The 16,843-nt window shown below is 37.8% G+C and overlaps 1 non-coding gene across 1 annotated transcript; it reads right to left on the reverse strand.

Annotated features, from left to right (window-relative positions):
- Positions 1-2,566: 2,566 nt before the first annotated feature.
- Positions 2,567-2,673, reverse strand: LOC127077895 (small nucleolar RNA R71). Its single transcript, XR_007787660.1, has one exon. It is a non-coding gene; the product is annotated as a small nucleolar RNA R71 (small nucleolar RNA).
- Between the last annotated feature and the right edge of the window lie 14,170 nt (positions 2,674-16,843).

Genomic DNA, 16,843 nt, shown 5'->3' on the forward strand with positions numbered 1-16,843 from the left:
GGTTTGGAGCAGCTGCTCCACCATATTGAACTCACTCTTCTTTATTAGCTTGAGTACCTCATCATCATCGTTAAGCTTCAAATTGCTGGATTCACTAGACTGACACTTTGGAGCGCTAACTGGATCTATTGCGGGTACTTCCACCTTCTTACCGACTGGACAAACTTGTATATTCTTTGGGAACACCGGCCCAAACACACGACCGCTACAGGTCACCTTAGTAACATCAGCAATGCTTACGACAGAACTGGTCGTAGGTGATAACACTGAAATTTATCGTATTTTCGACTCCGATTTCACATGCATTCTAGTTGTTTTATTGCTATTTTGTTATGTTATTACTATGTTTTTCTTTGTTTTCAGGTTTTTACTTTAATCGGAGCCCTGATCAAGAAAAGGAGCGAAAAAGAGCTAAAAAACCCTAAAATTCAGCATTTTGTACTTGTGGCTTCCCCCATGGCTGGCGCCATAGACCCTGCCATGACGTGTCCAAGCTCAACTTCCCTCAACTACCACGTTCTCCACTACTTCCACTAAGGCGCCTCAGAATGGTCTTGTGGCGGGCGCCATGGCCTTGTGGCGGGCGCCACAAGAGGAAAAGTTTTCCCTCCCATTTTCAAGTTGAAGGGCATCCTTGTCATTTCCATCTTTTTACTTGCTTATAAATAGAAACTCGAAATCACTTTTACAATCATCCAAACTTAGAACAGAGGCAAACTCAGAGCAACTTTGTTTCACTTAGGCATATATTCAGTATTTTAAAGTGGTAATCGCTTCGCATTGGCGTGTTACCACAATTGTGTAATCGAGTCTGTGATAGAGTTTGTAATCGAGTTTGGAGCACTTTGGAAGGAAGTTAATCCTGCCGTCATTTTCATTTCCGCTTTGCAATTTACTCAACCCTCCGATTGGAGCAGGTTTTTATTACTTGTCTTTATCTTATTTATTTTCCCGCACTCGCTTTACTTTATTTATTTTCCCGCACTCGCTTTATCTTATTTATTTTCCCACACTCGTTTTATCTTATTTATTTTCCCGCACTCGCTTTACTTTATTTATTTTCTCGCACTCGCTTTACTTTATTTATTTTCTCGCACTCGCTTTAAATTATTTATTTCCTAGCACTCGCTTTACTTTCATTTATTTCCTCGCACTCGCTTTAAATTATTTATTTCCTCGCACTCGCACTACTTTTATTTAAATTAATGCACTTTTACTTTACCATGTCTAACTAAATTTATAAGGTTAGAATGTAAGGATCGTAATTGAACCGATAATTCGTACAATTGTTCGTAGAAGCACTTAAGGGCTATTTTAACTTTCAACTTAAGTTTTCCCGCACTTCAATTCCGTTGGGTAAGATCGAAAGCAGTCCAACGTCTATCTAAACTTAATTGTTTTTAACTATTTCAAAAACAGCGAAAGCGCTTTGTTTAGTTCATTAGGAGTTTTTAGTTTAAGAAGAAAAGAGATTTTAAAACTATTTTCGGACGCGTTTATAAGTTTAGAGTCTGGTTCGTGAGAACCTCTTTCGGTTAAGAAATCCAGGTTAAAATACTTTTCAACTTAGTCAAGATACTATATTTCTTAAAGATAGGTTTACTATTCTAACACAATGCGCGCCTTTTTATAAGTGACAATAAGAGGGTTTTATTAGGGAGTACAACTCGGTTCTGAATACGCAAAAGCGACAGTTCCCGTTAAATTAGTTCTTTTCAAAGTAGGAAACATTGCCCATAAGTAATTCTATTAGCAAGTACTTGGATTATTAATTAATTATGTGAATTACATTCGACCCTGTCTTTATTAATTAAACTTTATTCAATACTTTACTTTTCATTGCACACTCTCAAAACACCTATTTTGATTGCCTTTGATAAACACCATAACAATAGTTAACGATAGATTGACACTTGGTCTCTGTGGATTCGACAATCTTTTATATTACTCTGACGCGTTCGTATACTTGCGAAAAGCAACGCATCAAGTTTTTGGCGCCGTTGCCGGGGACCAATTTCGTCAAATTTCATTTTCCTGTTGTTATATCATTTAGACTTAGGCTATTTCCCGCCGGTCAATGCGAAGAACTCGCAGCACCGGAAGTTTAAGCTTAGTATACCCTCTGGCGGAACCTGAACGTTACGCTCGCCCACGTTTATTCTTTCATAGAATTAAGAGAGCTATGGCCGAAGATAAAAATCAAAGACCTCTTAAGGATTTCGCCCAACCATCAAATGAAGAACCTAGTTCTAGTATAGTAAACCCAACCATCCCAACTAATAATTTTGAACTTAAACCATCCCTGTTGCAACTAGTGCAACAGAGACAATTTGCAGGTCTCGCCACTGAGAACCCAAACCAACATTTAAAAATATTTCTTCAATTAGCAGACACTTTTAAAACCAATGGAGCTTCTCCTGAGGCAATACGTTTAAGATTATTCCCTTTTTCCCTCAGAGATAAAGCCCTATCATGGTTAGATTCCCTTCCACCCAATTCCATTACGACTTGGGATAACCTTAGAAGAGTTTTTCTTGCCAGATATTTTCCCCCGAGTAAAACCGCCGTTCTTCGAAACCATATAACTAGATTTACCCAAAACCAAGGAGAATCGTTGTTCGAAGCTTGGGAGAGATATAAAGAGTTGTTACGAGCATGCCCACATCATGGCTTAGAAAATTGGTTAATCATTCAAACCTTCTATAATGGACTTCATTACAACACAAAGATGACCATCGACGCTGCCGCAGGCGGTGCTCTGATGAATAAATTTTATCCTAAAGCTAGTGCCCTCATCGAAGATATGGCTCAAAACCATCAATCATGGGGAGTCGAACGAGCGACAGTTGAGAAGAAGGAAGCCCAAGGAGGAGTGCATGAACTAAGCTCTATAGACATGATGCAAGCTAAAATGGACGCATTAGCCCTTAAGGTCGAGCATATGTGCATAAACCCGAATACTGTAGCCGCAGTTTCGTCGGATTGTGAGATATGTAGAACCAAAGGACACCAATCTGCAGAATGCAGTCTATTAAACGAAACCCACTATGAGCAAGTGAACTACACCCAAGGGAACCCATACTCGAATACCTATAACCCTGGATGGAGGAATCATCCGAACTTCTCCTATAAAAACAATAACCCAATCCAAAATAACGCACCTCCGAGACCTAGTTATCAAGCACCAAGATTAAATCAACCTATGCAACCTGTGCCACCAAAGCCGAGCCTTGAGAAAATTATGGAAAATTTTATCACCGCTAAAACCCAACAAAACAAGGAGTTCATGAACCAGAACATTCATGTTAACGAATTGATTACTCAGTTAGGAACCAAGGTTGACCAAATAGTTACTCATACTAAGATGCTTGAAACCCAGATCTCTCAGGTAGCTTTAAACCAAGCCCCTCAGACTACACCTGGAGGACAGTTCCTTGGACAACCTCAACAAAATCCGAGAGGACAAGCCAATGCCATTACCCTACGAAGTGGGAACGCTTATGATGAGCCACCAAACCTAATATTGGGTGAACCCGAAACTTCTAAGGAATGTACCAAACCCACAGACGAAGTAAAGGAACCAGAGGAATCTAAAAACCAGGAAGGTCGAGAAAAAGAAGAGGATCCTAAAGATAAAACTTACGTACCACCCCCGCCATATAAACCACCTATACCATATCCGCAAAGACTCAAACAAACCCAGATCAGTAAACAATATCAAAAATTTATTAAAGTTATAGAAAAACTTCATGTAGAAATCCCTTTCACAGAAGCCATCACCCAAATACCTTTTTATGCAAAGTTTCTCAAATACATCCTTACCAACAAACGTAGACTTGACGATCCGAAGCCTTTGGAATGTAATGCTATTTCCGAGGACAAATTAGCAAAGAAAGATAAAGACCCTGGAAATTTCTCCATTCCTTGCCTTTTGGGTAATCATGTCATCGAAAAAGCTTTTCTAGACTTAGGAGCTAGTGTGAGCCTAATGCCTTTAGCAGTTTGTGAGAGGTTAAACTTAGGAGAATTATAGCCCACTAAGATGTCACCTCAGTTAGCCGATAGATCTGTTAAATATCCGATAGGCATTTTAGAAGATGTCCCTGTTAGGATAGGTCAATTGTTTATCCCTACTGATTTTGTTGTCATGGACATCAAAGAGGACAATGATATACCAATCCTTCTAGGTAGACCATTCTTATCGACTGCAGGAGCCATAATAGATGTCAAGAAAGGAAAGTTGACATTTGAGGTAGGTGACGAGAAAATAGAATTTATACTTTCGAAATTTCTTATGGCACCTGTGATGGGAGACGTGTGTCATGCCTTAGATATCATTGATGAATGTGTTAGAGAATTAGAACAAAAAGAAATTATAGAAACAATTAAGTTACCATCAACTCTCATAAGGGAAGATGATGACTTTAAGAAACCCTACATCGATGATAACCTTTACGAATGTTTATCCCTTACCCCAGATCCTATGCCATGCCCTAAGAAACCAATCTTAGAACTTAAGGAACTGCCTAAGAACCTGAGATATGAGTTCCTCGATGAAAAGATGAACCGTCCAGTGATAGTCAGTGCTACCTTGAGCCAAGAGGAAACGAACCAACTTTTAGACGTTTTACGAAGATATCCCTCAGCCTTAGGATATAATATCTCTGACCTGAAAGGTATAAGCCCATTTGTATGCATGCATCGGATTTCGCTCGAAGAAGATTCAAAACCCTCCAGGGAACATCAGAGAAGAATAAACCCTATAATGAGTGATGTTGTTAAAAAGGAAGTTCTTAAGTTACTTGAGGCAAGTATAATCTATCAGATCTCGGATAGTAAGTGGGTGAGCCCTGTGCATGTAGTACCTAAAAAGGGAGGCATCACAGTCGTGCAAAACGACAAAGGCGAACATGTAGCAAAACGGTTAGAAGGAGGATGACGGATGTGTATAGATTATAGAAAATTAAATAAAGCAACTAGGAAGGATCATTTCCCTTCACCATTTATAGACCAGATGTTGGAGCGTCTAGCCAGACACTCTTACTTCTGCTATCTAGATGGATACTCAGGATTCTTCCAAATACCTATCCACCCCGAAGATCAAGAAAAAACTACCTTTACATGCCCTTATGGAACTTTTGCCTACAGACGAATGCCATTCGGCCTCTGTAATGCCCCAACCACTTTCCAACGCTGCATGATGTCAATCTTTGCAGATTACCTAGATGGTATCATGGAAGTGTTTATGGATGATTTCTCGGTTTGCGGATTTGATTTCCACAATTGTCTTGTTAACCTTGAGAAAATCCTGGAGAGATGCGTGGAGGTGAACCTCGTGCTAAACTGGGAAAAGTGTCATTTCATGGTGACCGAAGGAATAGTTTTAGGACATATAGTTTCTGAAAAAGGTATAGAGGTAGATAAAGCTAAAATAGAAGTTATAGAAAACCTAAAACCACCAATAACCATCAGAGAAGTCTGAAGCTTTCTTGGACACGCTGGATTCTACCGGCGTTTTATTAAGGACTTCTCCAAAATAACCAAACCTTTAACTGGACTTTTAATGAAAGATGTTGAATCCATTTTTGATGAAAAATGTAATGACGCGTTTAATCTTTTAAGGCAAGCATTAATCTTAGCATCTATTATGAAACCGCCTGATTGGTCGGAACCTTTTGAGATAATGTACGATGCTAGTGATTATGCAACTGGAGCCGTTCTAGAACAAAGGAAAGATAAAAAATTACATGCCATTTATTATGCCAGTAGAACCCTAGATGCTGCCCAACTTAACTATGCAACAACTGAAAAAGAATTACTTGCTGTAGTTTTCGCTATAGACAAATTTAGATCTTATCTAGTAGGAGCAAAAATTATAGTTTACACCAATCATGTTGCCATTCGTTACCTATTAAGTAAAAAAGATGCCAAGCCCAGGTTACTCCGATGGATTCTATTACTACAAGAGTTTGATTTAGATATAAGAGATAAAAAAAGGCACTGAAAATGTAGTAGCCGATCACCTTTCTAGGCTAGAACATCTAAAACCTGAACTAGTACCCATAAATGATGATTTCGCCTACGATAGACTGATCGCTAGAGTAGAAACCATTGAAGATAATAACCTAGATCCTAATGAGCACCCCCGAAATTCCTTAGCAATAAGTAACATGCCCTGGTATGCGGACTTCGTTAATTACCTAGTTGCCGATATAGTAACCCTTGATCTATAGTACCCCATGATCTTGACTACCACCGCAAGAAAAAATTCTTCCACGATGTGAGAAACTTCTATTGGGACGAACCGCTCCTTTTCAAAAGGGGTAAAGATGGCATTTTTCGCCGTTGCATTCCGGAAGAAGAGGTAAATAGTATTACCAAGCATTGTCATTCTGCACCTTATGGTGGACATGCGAGCACCTCTAAGACATACGCCAAGATTCTTCAAGTTGGCCTATTTTGGCCTACCATGTGGCATGATGTCTATGCTTGCATTGTCAAATGTGATAGATGCCAACGCACTGGAAACATTTCAAGGCGTGATGAAATGCCTCTAAGAAACATTCAGGAAGTAGAACTCTTTGACGTATGGGGTATAGATTTCATGGGACCTTTTCCACCATCCTTAGGAAACAGGTATATCTTAGTAGCTGTAGACTATGTGTCTAAGTGGATTGAAGCTATAGTTGCACCCACAAACGACACTAGGGTAGTAATCAAACTATTTAAAAACTATATATTCCCTAGATTTGGAACACCATGTTTAGTCATAAGCGATGGAGGATCACACTTTATATCGAGAATATTTGACAAACTTTTAAGAAAATATGGAGTTAGGCATAGATTAGCAACACCATACCATCCACAAACTAGTGGCCAAGTAGAAGTATCTAATAGGGAGATAAAACAAATCCTAGAGAAAACTGTTTCTATTTCTAAGAGAAACTGGTCTCAGAAGCTTCAAGAAGCATTATGGGCCTATAGAACCGCTTTCAAAACCCATATAGGAACTACTCCTTACCAACTAGTTTATGGAAAATCCTGTCACTTACCGTTCGAATTAGAGCATAAGGCCTATTGGGCCATTAAAACTTTGAATTTAGACTACCTAGCCGCTAGAGAAAAGTGTACCCTAGACATTCATAAACTAGAAGAACTTAGGCAATCTGCCTACGAGAATGCAAAAATATATAAAGAGAGAACAAAAGCCTATCACGACAAAAGAATAGTAAAGAAAAACTTCAATATAGGCGATCCTGTTCTCCTTTTCAACTCTAGGTTACGACTCTTCCCTGGAAAGCTACGTTCAAGATGGACTGGTCCCTTCGAAGTATCCAAAATTCTGAGATCTGGAGCCGTAGAAATCAAGAACGAAACCTATAGTCCATTCATTGTAAATGGACAAAGACTGAAGCTCTACGAAGGAGGAGACATTCCAACATACTACTCAAGCCACACTCTGATTGATCCACCGATTCCTACTACTACAGGTGTATAAATTCTAATTGTCAAGCTAATGATGTTAAACAAGCGCTGCGTGGGAGGCAACCCATGGTTTTTCTTTTATTTTTACTTTTTCGCATTTATTTAATTTTATTTTATTTTTTCATATTTTGCATCAAGACTATAAATTTTAATGGTTTGCATTTTCAGGATCACTTTCCTAACCTTTACAGGATGCAGGATTTCGATGATATGCACGTGGCCTATAGAGATAATGCTCAAAGAGAGCGCTACATCGCTCTGTATCAGTGCCCTATGGCACCCACACGTTATCCTGATCAGCATTGTATGGAGGTATTGGGTATCGAGTCGAGTATCCGATTCCTTAGCCACCAGCTTCACTGGGACGAGTTTGTCGATGACTTGAGTAACACCTACAGGAACCTGACATTGGAGTTCCTGAGTTCATTCGACTATGACCCATACTCTGAACCAGATGGGTATGCTGCTTTCAGGCTCTTTATAGTTGAGTACTCTTTCATCCAGAAAGAGTTCGGCGACCTATTGGGCTTCCAGACCACTCCTGATGCTATCTCGGAGACACCTATGGGATATTTTATGGGTAAGGAGGTGGAGAAGTTTTGGAGTGATATATCAGGTGGCGGAAGCCAGGATCCATCTACACAGCTATCTCATGTTATACATAACCCCGCCTTTAGATACTTTCAGATGATATTGGCACATTCCTTCCTGGGAAGACCGGATGCAGAGACATTATTGAGTGAAGAGGAGATCTTCCTACTATTTTATGCATCCCAGTGTCGCCCAGTGGCATGTGGGAACTTTTTGTTATATAGTCTCAGCGGTGTCTCCAGATCTACCGAAGGAGCCATCCATGTGGGCGGGATCATCACGCAGATTGTTGTCTCTTTAGGTCTGTCTCGCAAGCTGTTACATCTCCGGACCTATTGTGGGTACACTACCATGGACATCGACTTTTGTTTGACCAGAGGGTTGATGAGGAGAGTCTCCTTCCACCCATGTCAATTCCGATTACTGGTCGACAGCGAGGCTATCCATTATTTCACACTGCCAGATCCTATGATGACTAGTGTGCATGATCCAGCGAATTGGAGTTATGCTCTAGAGGGCCAGGGAGAGACCGTCGAGGAGCCGAGAACACCACCCATTGCTGAATACACGCCTACACCACCATCTCCCAGGATCACTGTTCTCTCTAATAATCTTTCATTGCAGACCCCCGACATCCGCACCTAGATTGTTGAGTGCCGTAGAGAGATCGCAGAGCTTAGACAGGAGGTGGCTGACCTCACTTTACAGATAGGAGTGTCTGATCTCACCCATGCTACCGAAGCCGATTGTTTATATCAAGAGATCGCAGAGCTCAGGCAGGAGGTAGCCATCCTCCGTGGACCCACTCAGGAAGACGACATCCCTACTATATGATCTCACCATTTCATCTTATTTTATCTCTTTTTATATTTCTCGTATTTACGTAACTCATTTTATATTATCGCAGTTGGAATATTATATAAACTATGTCTATACATTGATATTTCTACTTTTATCTATATATGTCTTATGTTTGTTTTTTTATTTTAGTTGTTTACTCATTTATTAGTCTAATATTTAATTTTTGTTTCATTTTTATTTTTATTTTTACTTTTATAAAATTATGCAAGCCAATGATGCTAGGAAATCACAAGACAAATACTATCCGGACCCCTCAAAGCCAAAAGACAAGAGAAGCCCAAGCCAAAGGCCCCAAATCCGGCCAAGCCAGATTTTGCCTTGTGGCGCCCGCCATAGACCCTGTGGCGCCCGCCACAGCGTCTGTAAAAGGTCGGGGCAGAACCCCTTTCTTCACCATTTTCACACCTTACAACCTTCTAAACCCATTTTTCCACCTTGCATAAACATCCTTGAACCCACAAAAAGCTCATACCTTTCTAACCATCACACCGTACAAATCATTTCTCCGATTTCCGTTTTCATTTTCATCCGTCGGATTTCGTAAAAATCCAACCTTTTCACATTCCACTTCATCTTCTTCGTCACTTTTCAAGAGCTACACAAATGGAGTTTAATGGATTCATTCTTCGAGGAGGGAAACCGGGGGATAGACAAAGAAAAATCATCGAACGGTTGCAAAATCGGGAGATCCTCCCGACAAGGTATGTTGACGAAAATTGTCTCTACACTTTAGGTATCTATCATAGCATATTTCATTTATTATATAACTTAGGATTGCATAATTTATTTTCCAACAAAGAACCCACCTATGAGCGATTGACAATTGAATTCTTGAGTTCCTTAATCTATATTGTCAATCCTAACACTGCTAGCACAGTTGGTACTGTCAGATTTAGAATGTTTGCCGTTGAATATGAATTCAGTACCGACAAACTAGCCAGCTTGTTGGGAATCCCTCATGGGGACGGTGCTATTTGTGAGGCACCTTTGGATTCGGAGTGGTCAGTTGAGGTATTTTCCTTATGGGAGCGATTATCAAACACTTCCATAAACTTTTTTGAAGGAGTTCTTGCCTCAACTATCCACAACCCGACCATCAGAGTTTTTAGATATCTGTTGGCATGCACTATTTTTGGCCGGGAGAATCCAAATAAGGTTAATGCTAGAGAGCTTCTATTTTTGCAAGGAAGCCTCACAAATAGACGAATTAATTCGGTCCCGTTCATGCTTGCCCATATGACTTTAACTTTGAATAAAGCGGGACCGATTTCTTTTGGTGGATTGATTACGTCTATTGCTCGGGCCCTTAACCTGAACAATGAGATGGCTACCCTAGACCCCTTACCTCCTCGCACAATTAACCTAACATTTCTGAGAGACATGAAATTGTTCCGTTTGAGGAGAGAAGGAGGCTATATTCTTATGGTTCATGGTGTAGCCATCCCATATGTTGTTTTACCGTGCACTAGACGTACAGATGTACGAGATGAAAGGAATTGGACCTACGCTTTAGATGTTCCACCTGTTTAAGGTCCTCTTCCTCCTAACATTCCTGATGAGGCGGGACATGACACTGATGATGAATATGATCAGAGAGAGAGATCTCCCGTACCCCATGTGTCCCCCCCATCATCCTTCACCACCACACACCGCACCATCTTCTTCTTCTGCAGGTACCACTCCTGGCTTTTATATTACAGAGGAGATGTGGCGTGACCACATGGCTAGAGAGCAAAAGCGTGACGACCTACTCTCTACCATCCAACAACAGCTGAAATTTACATTCCATCAATCCCCTAAATCCAATTATCTTAATCTAACAAAATCAAATCAACTTTGACCAAGGCCTAACAACACAAGTCAAACTTACAAAGTCAATCAAAATGGCTCTACACAATTTATTTGACATTTATTCAATTAAAAATACTAAAAATAATACATTAAATTAAATATGGTTGGTCAATTTCCTAAAACCTCATCAAAACAACAAAGAAATGGCCATGAGATTTATCATAGGTCAAACAAGGTCAAAGGACCTTAGAGAAAAAATTTCAGAATTTTTGGAGACTTAAAAGTATTTTTAAACAATTAAAAATATCCACAAAATCATGAAAAATATTAATAATGATCCAAAAAATAATTTCAATTCAGCAAATGAAATAGGATTTTATTTAATTTTTTTTGGTGAAACTCTCATATTTTTTCGATCAATATTAAAATAAATATGAATTAATGAAAATCAAAGGAATAAAAAAATAAAAACAAAAAAACAAAAAAGCGTGGATCACTTGATCTGCCTCATTAATTGAGGTGGCAGATCAAGTGGTTGAGCGCGCGCATTCCATGATGCGCTTGAGTCAAACATCCACACGCTTGGTAATCAACATGTACGCTCATGATTAAAACATTTTGAATCCATCTAATGGCTCTGGACCACGCCACATCATTGCCGGAGCAAAGTGATGGTCGTCTTCTCAGGCGATCTTGGCCGGACTGGTCCATTCATGACTACATCATAAATGAAAAAGGAGGACATAATCTGAAATATAAAATGGCGTAGATAATGAATATCACCTTAATTTTGACTAACTCCAAATATATAGAGAGATACGTGGAGTTGAATTTTGAGGTGTGTCAATTGAGTTACTTCGATTTGACCTCAAAGCAACTCAATCTTCTTGCCTACATGGGTAGGACTTCAGATACCCAAGGATCCAAGAGAGTTGACGAGTATTAAGAGATAATCGAAGAGAAGAAAAATCTGGAAACTTACATTCAATGTCGTGCAGAAATGGATCTCTCTTGCTTCAAACTCATGTAGGCAAGAAGATTGAGTTGCTTATGGAGCTTGTGGAAGTGGCTTAAGAACAATGCAAAGCTTTGGATCCTGGAGTTTTTGAATCTCCAAACAGTGAGATTCAAACTCAATTTTCAAAATGAAAATTCTTAGGTTTTCCTTTCTAATGTGAGGGTTTGAAGTATGGAGGCAAAGCTGGCGCGCAAGGGTCCTCTGAAATGAGCATATAGGGTCTCTATTTATAGCAAAATGAAGTGTTATTTGCACACTTGAAAATTTGTCCAAATTTGGCAATGCAATGCACATGCTTGCATGGGCGTGTACAGGCCCATGAAGCAATCCAATTAAGTCCATAATCAACTAAAATAAGGACTGCATGAAGCTTGAGTGGCAAGGCAAAGTTATTTGATCATTTGAAGCTTGAATCTTGCCAACTGATACAGGCCTGTTTACACCATGTGCAAACCCATCAAACTTAGTCCAAAATGAATGAATTAGGACTCTTTTGAAAGCTTAGATCAAGAGGAACAACTCTTATGTTGAACACGCTTCCATTTGGAACATGCATCATGGTGAATTTTGAGGTGGAAGTTTGGATATTTCAACATGTTGAAAAAAATTCTAAGTGTCAAGCCTCATATTCAATTATTCCACCTTGCTTAACTTTTTATGTGAACTCCAAATGAGATCAGTGTCTTCATCAAAGTTGTATATATTTCAAATACCTTAAAAATGGTCACCAATTTGACATTATTTGGATTTAGAACGAGTGAGTTATGCATTTTTGAAGTTGAGGAAAATCACTTGTTCAATGGTATTGGTCCAAAATGACCTATAATGTATCCTCATATCACATGCTCATAAAAGTTGATTTAGCTCTCACTCCAAACATAAAAGTTGAAGTAGACATATTGAATTTGATTGTGTAACTTGGAAATCTTTCATCTCATAAAAAAATGAGCAAGGTATGACCTTGGGAAGTTGACTTTCAAATTAGGATTTAAACAAAATGACCTATAATGTTTCAACATAGAAAACGACTTTCCAAGCAAAATTAGATCTAGAACTCAACATGAAAGTTGTTTGGAATGTCATTTAGAGTAACGTTTCGCTTGGAATCATTTTCATATGATGAAAATTGTAGGAGATAGGGTCCAGGGAGACCCAGTTTTGATCAGATGAATTCATCTGGCCAACCACCATCAACCAACTTGCTAGCTTCCAATTATCTTGACTTTTTAGGCTCATGGTAGATCATATATGCATAAGATGATGGAACTTGAAGTTTCCCTTGAGAAATTTGATCAATTGGTGAAGAAGCTTTTTGAAGAAGTTACTCAGGTACCCAGATGAACTAGGGTTTCCAAGACAAACCAATTCCAAACTCTTGAAGAATTCTTGATTAAAATAACATGCAAAGATCATGGGGACTCATATATAATGCCTAATGCCATTGTGGATCATTCCTTGGTTGTGCTCTTAGCAATGGGGGTTTCAAACACTAGATGTGAACATGATGGATCAATGATGATCATGCCCTACCTACAAAAGAGTTAGGCAAATGATAATATACAAGTATGATACAATCACATGGTGGTTGGTGATCTCTCCCAAAACAAACCCAATGAAAGAGGGGTAAGGAGGATGCCAAGGTATGATCCCTGTCGTACCCCAAATTTTGCCCACACTTCATATGCTTTCTAGTGCCACTTTATGTTGAATAAATGAAATGGCACAATTGGCAAGAGAGCATGTGAAAGGCATGTAAGCACAAGGACATGGGTTCGATTCCAACTTTTTTCATATTTTTGGCATCATTTATTAACAAATATTTTAAATAATAATTAATTTTTTTATTTTTATCCGAAATAAAAAAAAAATGATTAAAAGAAGAGTGTAAGGAACTTAAGGGCAAGCACGCAAGTTCAAATCTCACCATCTTTAAATTTAGTACTTTTGTGCTCTTATTTTTAAAATCATTTTTTTTTCTTTCTACTTTTATTTTGGCATTTTTTTATAATTAAACCTCTATTAGACACTATTATTTTCATTAGCACTATGATTAATATTCTTGTTACTATTAATTTCGTTTTTATGTTACGTTAATACCTTTAGTATATTAAAATTGTTATTACTAGGTAGATATTATAGGTTTATTAATGCTATTTTTATGGCACTATTATTATTATTCAATTCCATTAAATTCAAATAAGAAAAGAAAGAGAAACAGAAAGAGCATTTTGGTTCATCATCATCAATGCCGTATCCCCAATGTCCAAATTACAAAAGAAAAAATCAGAGTTTCCGAAAGTTAAAGTCACAGTTTCTACCGATTCAATCATAAACATATCTCTATCAGATTTTTATTAACTCCAAAATCAATTAATCAATTTCAAATATGATACGAAATTCAAATCACAGTAGACAATCCATTCTTCCCAAATTTAACAACAATCAAAATCAATTCCTAAAATTGTTTTTTATTATAAAAAGATAGAATAGTAAGAAGAAAAGGGGGACACAATTGGAAACCAAGGAAAATTACTGTAAGAGAAAAATTAAAACACCGCAACAGCATCCACAACGATCGGAAGAAGAGAAGACGATACTTCAAAAACCTACGCGACCAATCACGACATCCTCCTCTGTGCACCAGTCGCGCGCTGCCTCTCTCAATCGATCTTCTCATCGCTGTTCATCCTGAACGCCACTGCACCACCGCTAACGGCGTTTCCGGTCAAGGTCCGAACTCAACCCCTTACTTATTTTGCATAATGATCGCTTGACTATGGTTGTTATTATTAAATATGATGTGGTGGGTTTGTGTATGATGATGGAATTAAGGGAAAGAAGATCTGTTTTTTTGTTGTTAAGAGAGAGATGAAAATCTATGGTGTTTTATTATGTCTTATTTTATATTATTTTTCTCTTACTTATTTGCCACTTGTCACAATTAGAATGAGAATTTGTTTTGGTTGAAATCTTGACCGAAAGAGCTGTATTGTGATGCATGCATTATTTCAATTTTTTTATTATTCTCGTTGTTATAGTACATGCCTAACTTACTTAATTTATTTTCTTATATAAAAGTCATGATAAATATCCTTATCTAATTGTATGGTTAATTTTAAAGAGAGGGATATGGATGGGGTAGACTCCAATTTGCCTTCCTGGATTTATTTTTGTGTTTTTTTCATACTATTATTTATGTTTTTTATGGACTTTGAGATTTAGAAATGCTAATAGGTTTGAAATCCTAATTATTGACTCTAACTCTAGGTTTCGGAGTATTGAAAAGTGTTTATAAAAATTAAATATTTAAATTATTTAGTATATTTTAAAATTTGTAGTCTTTTGTGTCAAAGAAATATTTATTTTATTTTCACGTTTTGTTAATAGGAATAGAGGTAAATTGTATTGACTCTCATTCATTACTAAATATCTCCCATAATCTCTTTTACACCCCTTCCAACTTGTATATGTTTTTTTCAATTATTATTATTAATATTAGAATAGTAATTCATAAAAACATTTATAGAAAAAAAACAGTAAAAATAATTATACATCTATTAGGAGTTTATTTTCTAAATCAAACTAATCATTATATTGTTGCAATCAAAATAAATGGGATAAATATGGGAAAAAAAAATTAGGGATATTTTATGGGATAATCATGGGATAACTTTGGGATAATATGGGATAAAATTCTATGACAAATTCTAAGGATTTTAAAGGGATAAAAATTGGGGTACGAAATATATTATCTAAGGGATACGTTATTTATTTTCTTAAATAAACTAGATGTTATATTTTTGAATCAAATAATTGGGATAAAATTGATCTCAACACACTTCAAATTATAAGTCCTCTACCCTAAGGTATTGAGGCATTTTAAAAATCAATCATTTCTCCGCCCCCGATGCGTGAGAGTTTTTCAAGGGATAAAAACGACAAAACAAACAATTATTTTCTAGAAGAACTACGGTACTCTGATCCCTCGCCTAATGCGAAGGTACGTAGGCATAGAGTTGTAAACTCTAGCGAGTACAATTATGAAAAACATTTTTGGGTCTCTCGTCCATTTAAAAGTAACACCTTCTGTAAATAAATAATTAATTAATAATTAGTAAATATCAAAGCAAACACTTTAGAAACACACACTAGCCCTAGAATTGTAGGAGGATTCCATTGAGTACAATGGAGGTAAGGGGTGCCTAACACCTTCCCCTTACTTAACTGACTCTCGAACCTAGTCTCTCACCCTTAGTCATTAGGTTTTATCATTATTTCCCTATTCCTTAGGAATGAATAAAGGATGGTGGCGACTCTGTCATTTTTCCAGCCGCGACAGCTGGCGACTCTGCTGGGGAGTTCTAATACTTTCCCTAAAGAGAGTCCATCCTAACCTCCGATTTTAGGATTTTGTGTGCTTCCTTGTTTGCTTCTATTTGTTTATTTATTTATTTACTGCTTTTCATTTATTTATTTTTCTTTTTATGCTCTATATTATTCTCTTATCTTATTAAATTATCATATCATTGGTGGGAATCGATATTATGTGAGGAGCTAAAACCCAAGCTCGAGAAAAAAGTTAAGCTTAAGTAAGGGGTCGTCCTGTCTCGGCCACCGGGGTTTTCATCCCGTAGGGTCTTTGATGACGATTCCGCCCAGAATAGATCAATTCAAGAGGTTTGTCATGAGAAGGCCAGCACTTCTTCATGATAGAGCTTTGGGTTCGATCCATGACTCTGGGGACCTAGTATAGAACCCTCGCAATTTAGGGTGACCTTACGTTATCAACCTGCAAAGGTCGTTACTAAGGTCCCGCCTAGACGAGGCTTATCCCGAAGGATTACCATAGGAAGGCTTGCTCCTTCTCATGGTAAAACAAGGGTATAGTCCATGACTCTATGACTATTATTTTACCAAAAGCTTTATATCCTACAAGTGAGGGGATTGGGTAGTCTAACCTTATATCCAACCTAATCTTAAGTAGCCTACCCAATATAGGGCATACTTACACGACCATCCTAACCAAAAATATGTAAAGATAAGATACATTCATATCATCATGTCATTAGCATCAAAAATAAAGCTCTTACATACATT

This window comes from Lathyrus oleraceus, chromosome 4 (genome assembly GCF_024323335.1).
Source record: "Lathyrus oleraceus cultivar Zhongwan6 chromosome 4, CAAS_Psat_ZW6_1.0, whole genome shotgun sequence".
NCBI classification, from domain to species: domain Eukaryota; kingdom Viridiplantae; phylum Streptophyta; class Magnoliopsida; order Fabales; family Fabaceae; genus Lathyrus; species Lathyrus oleraceus.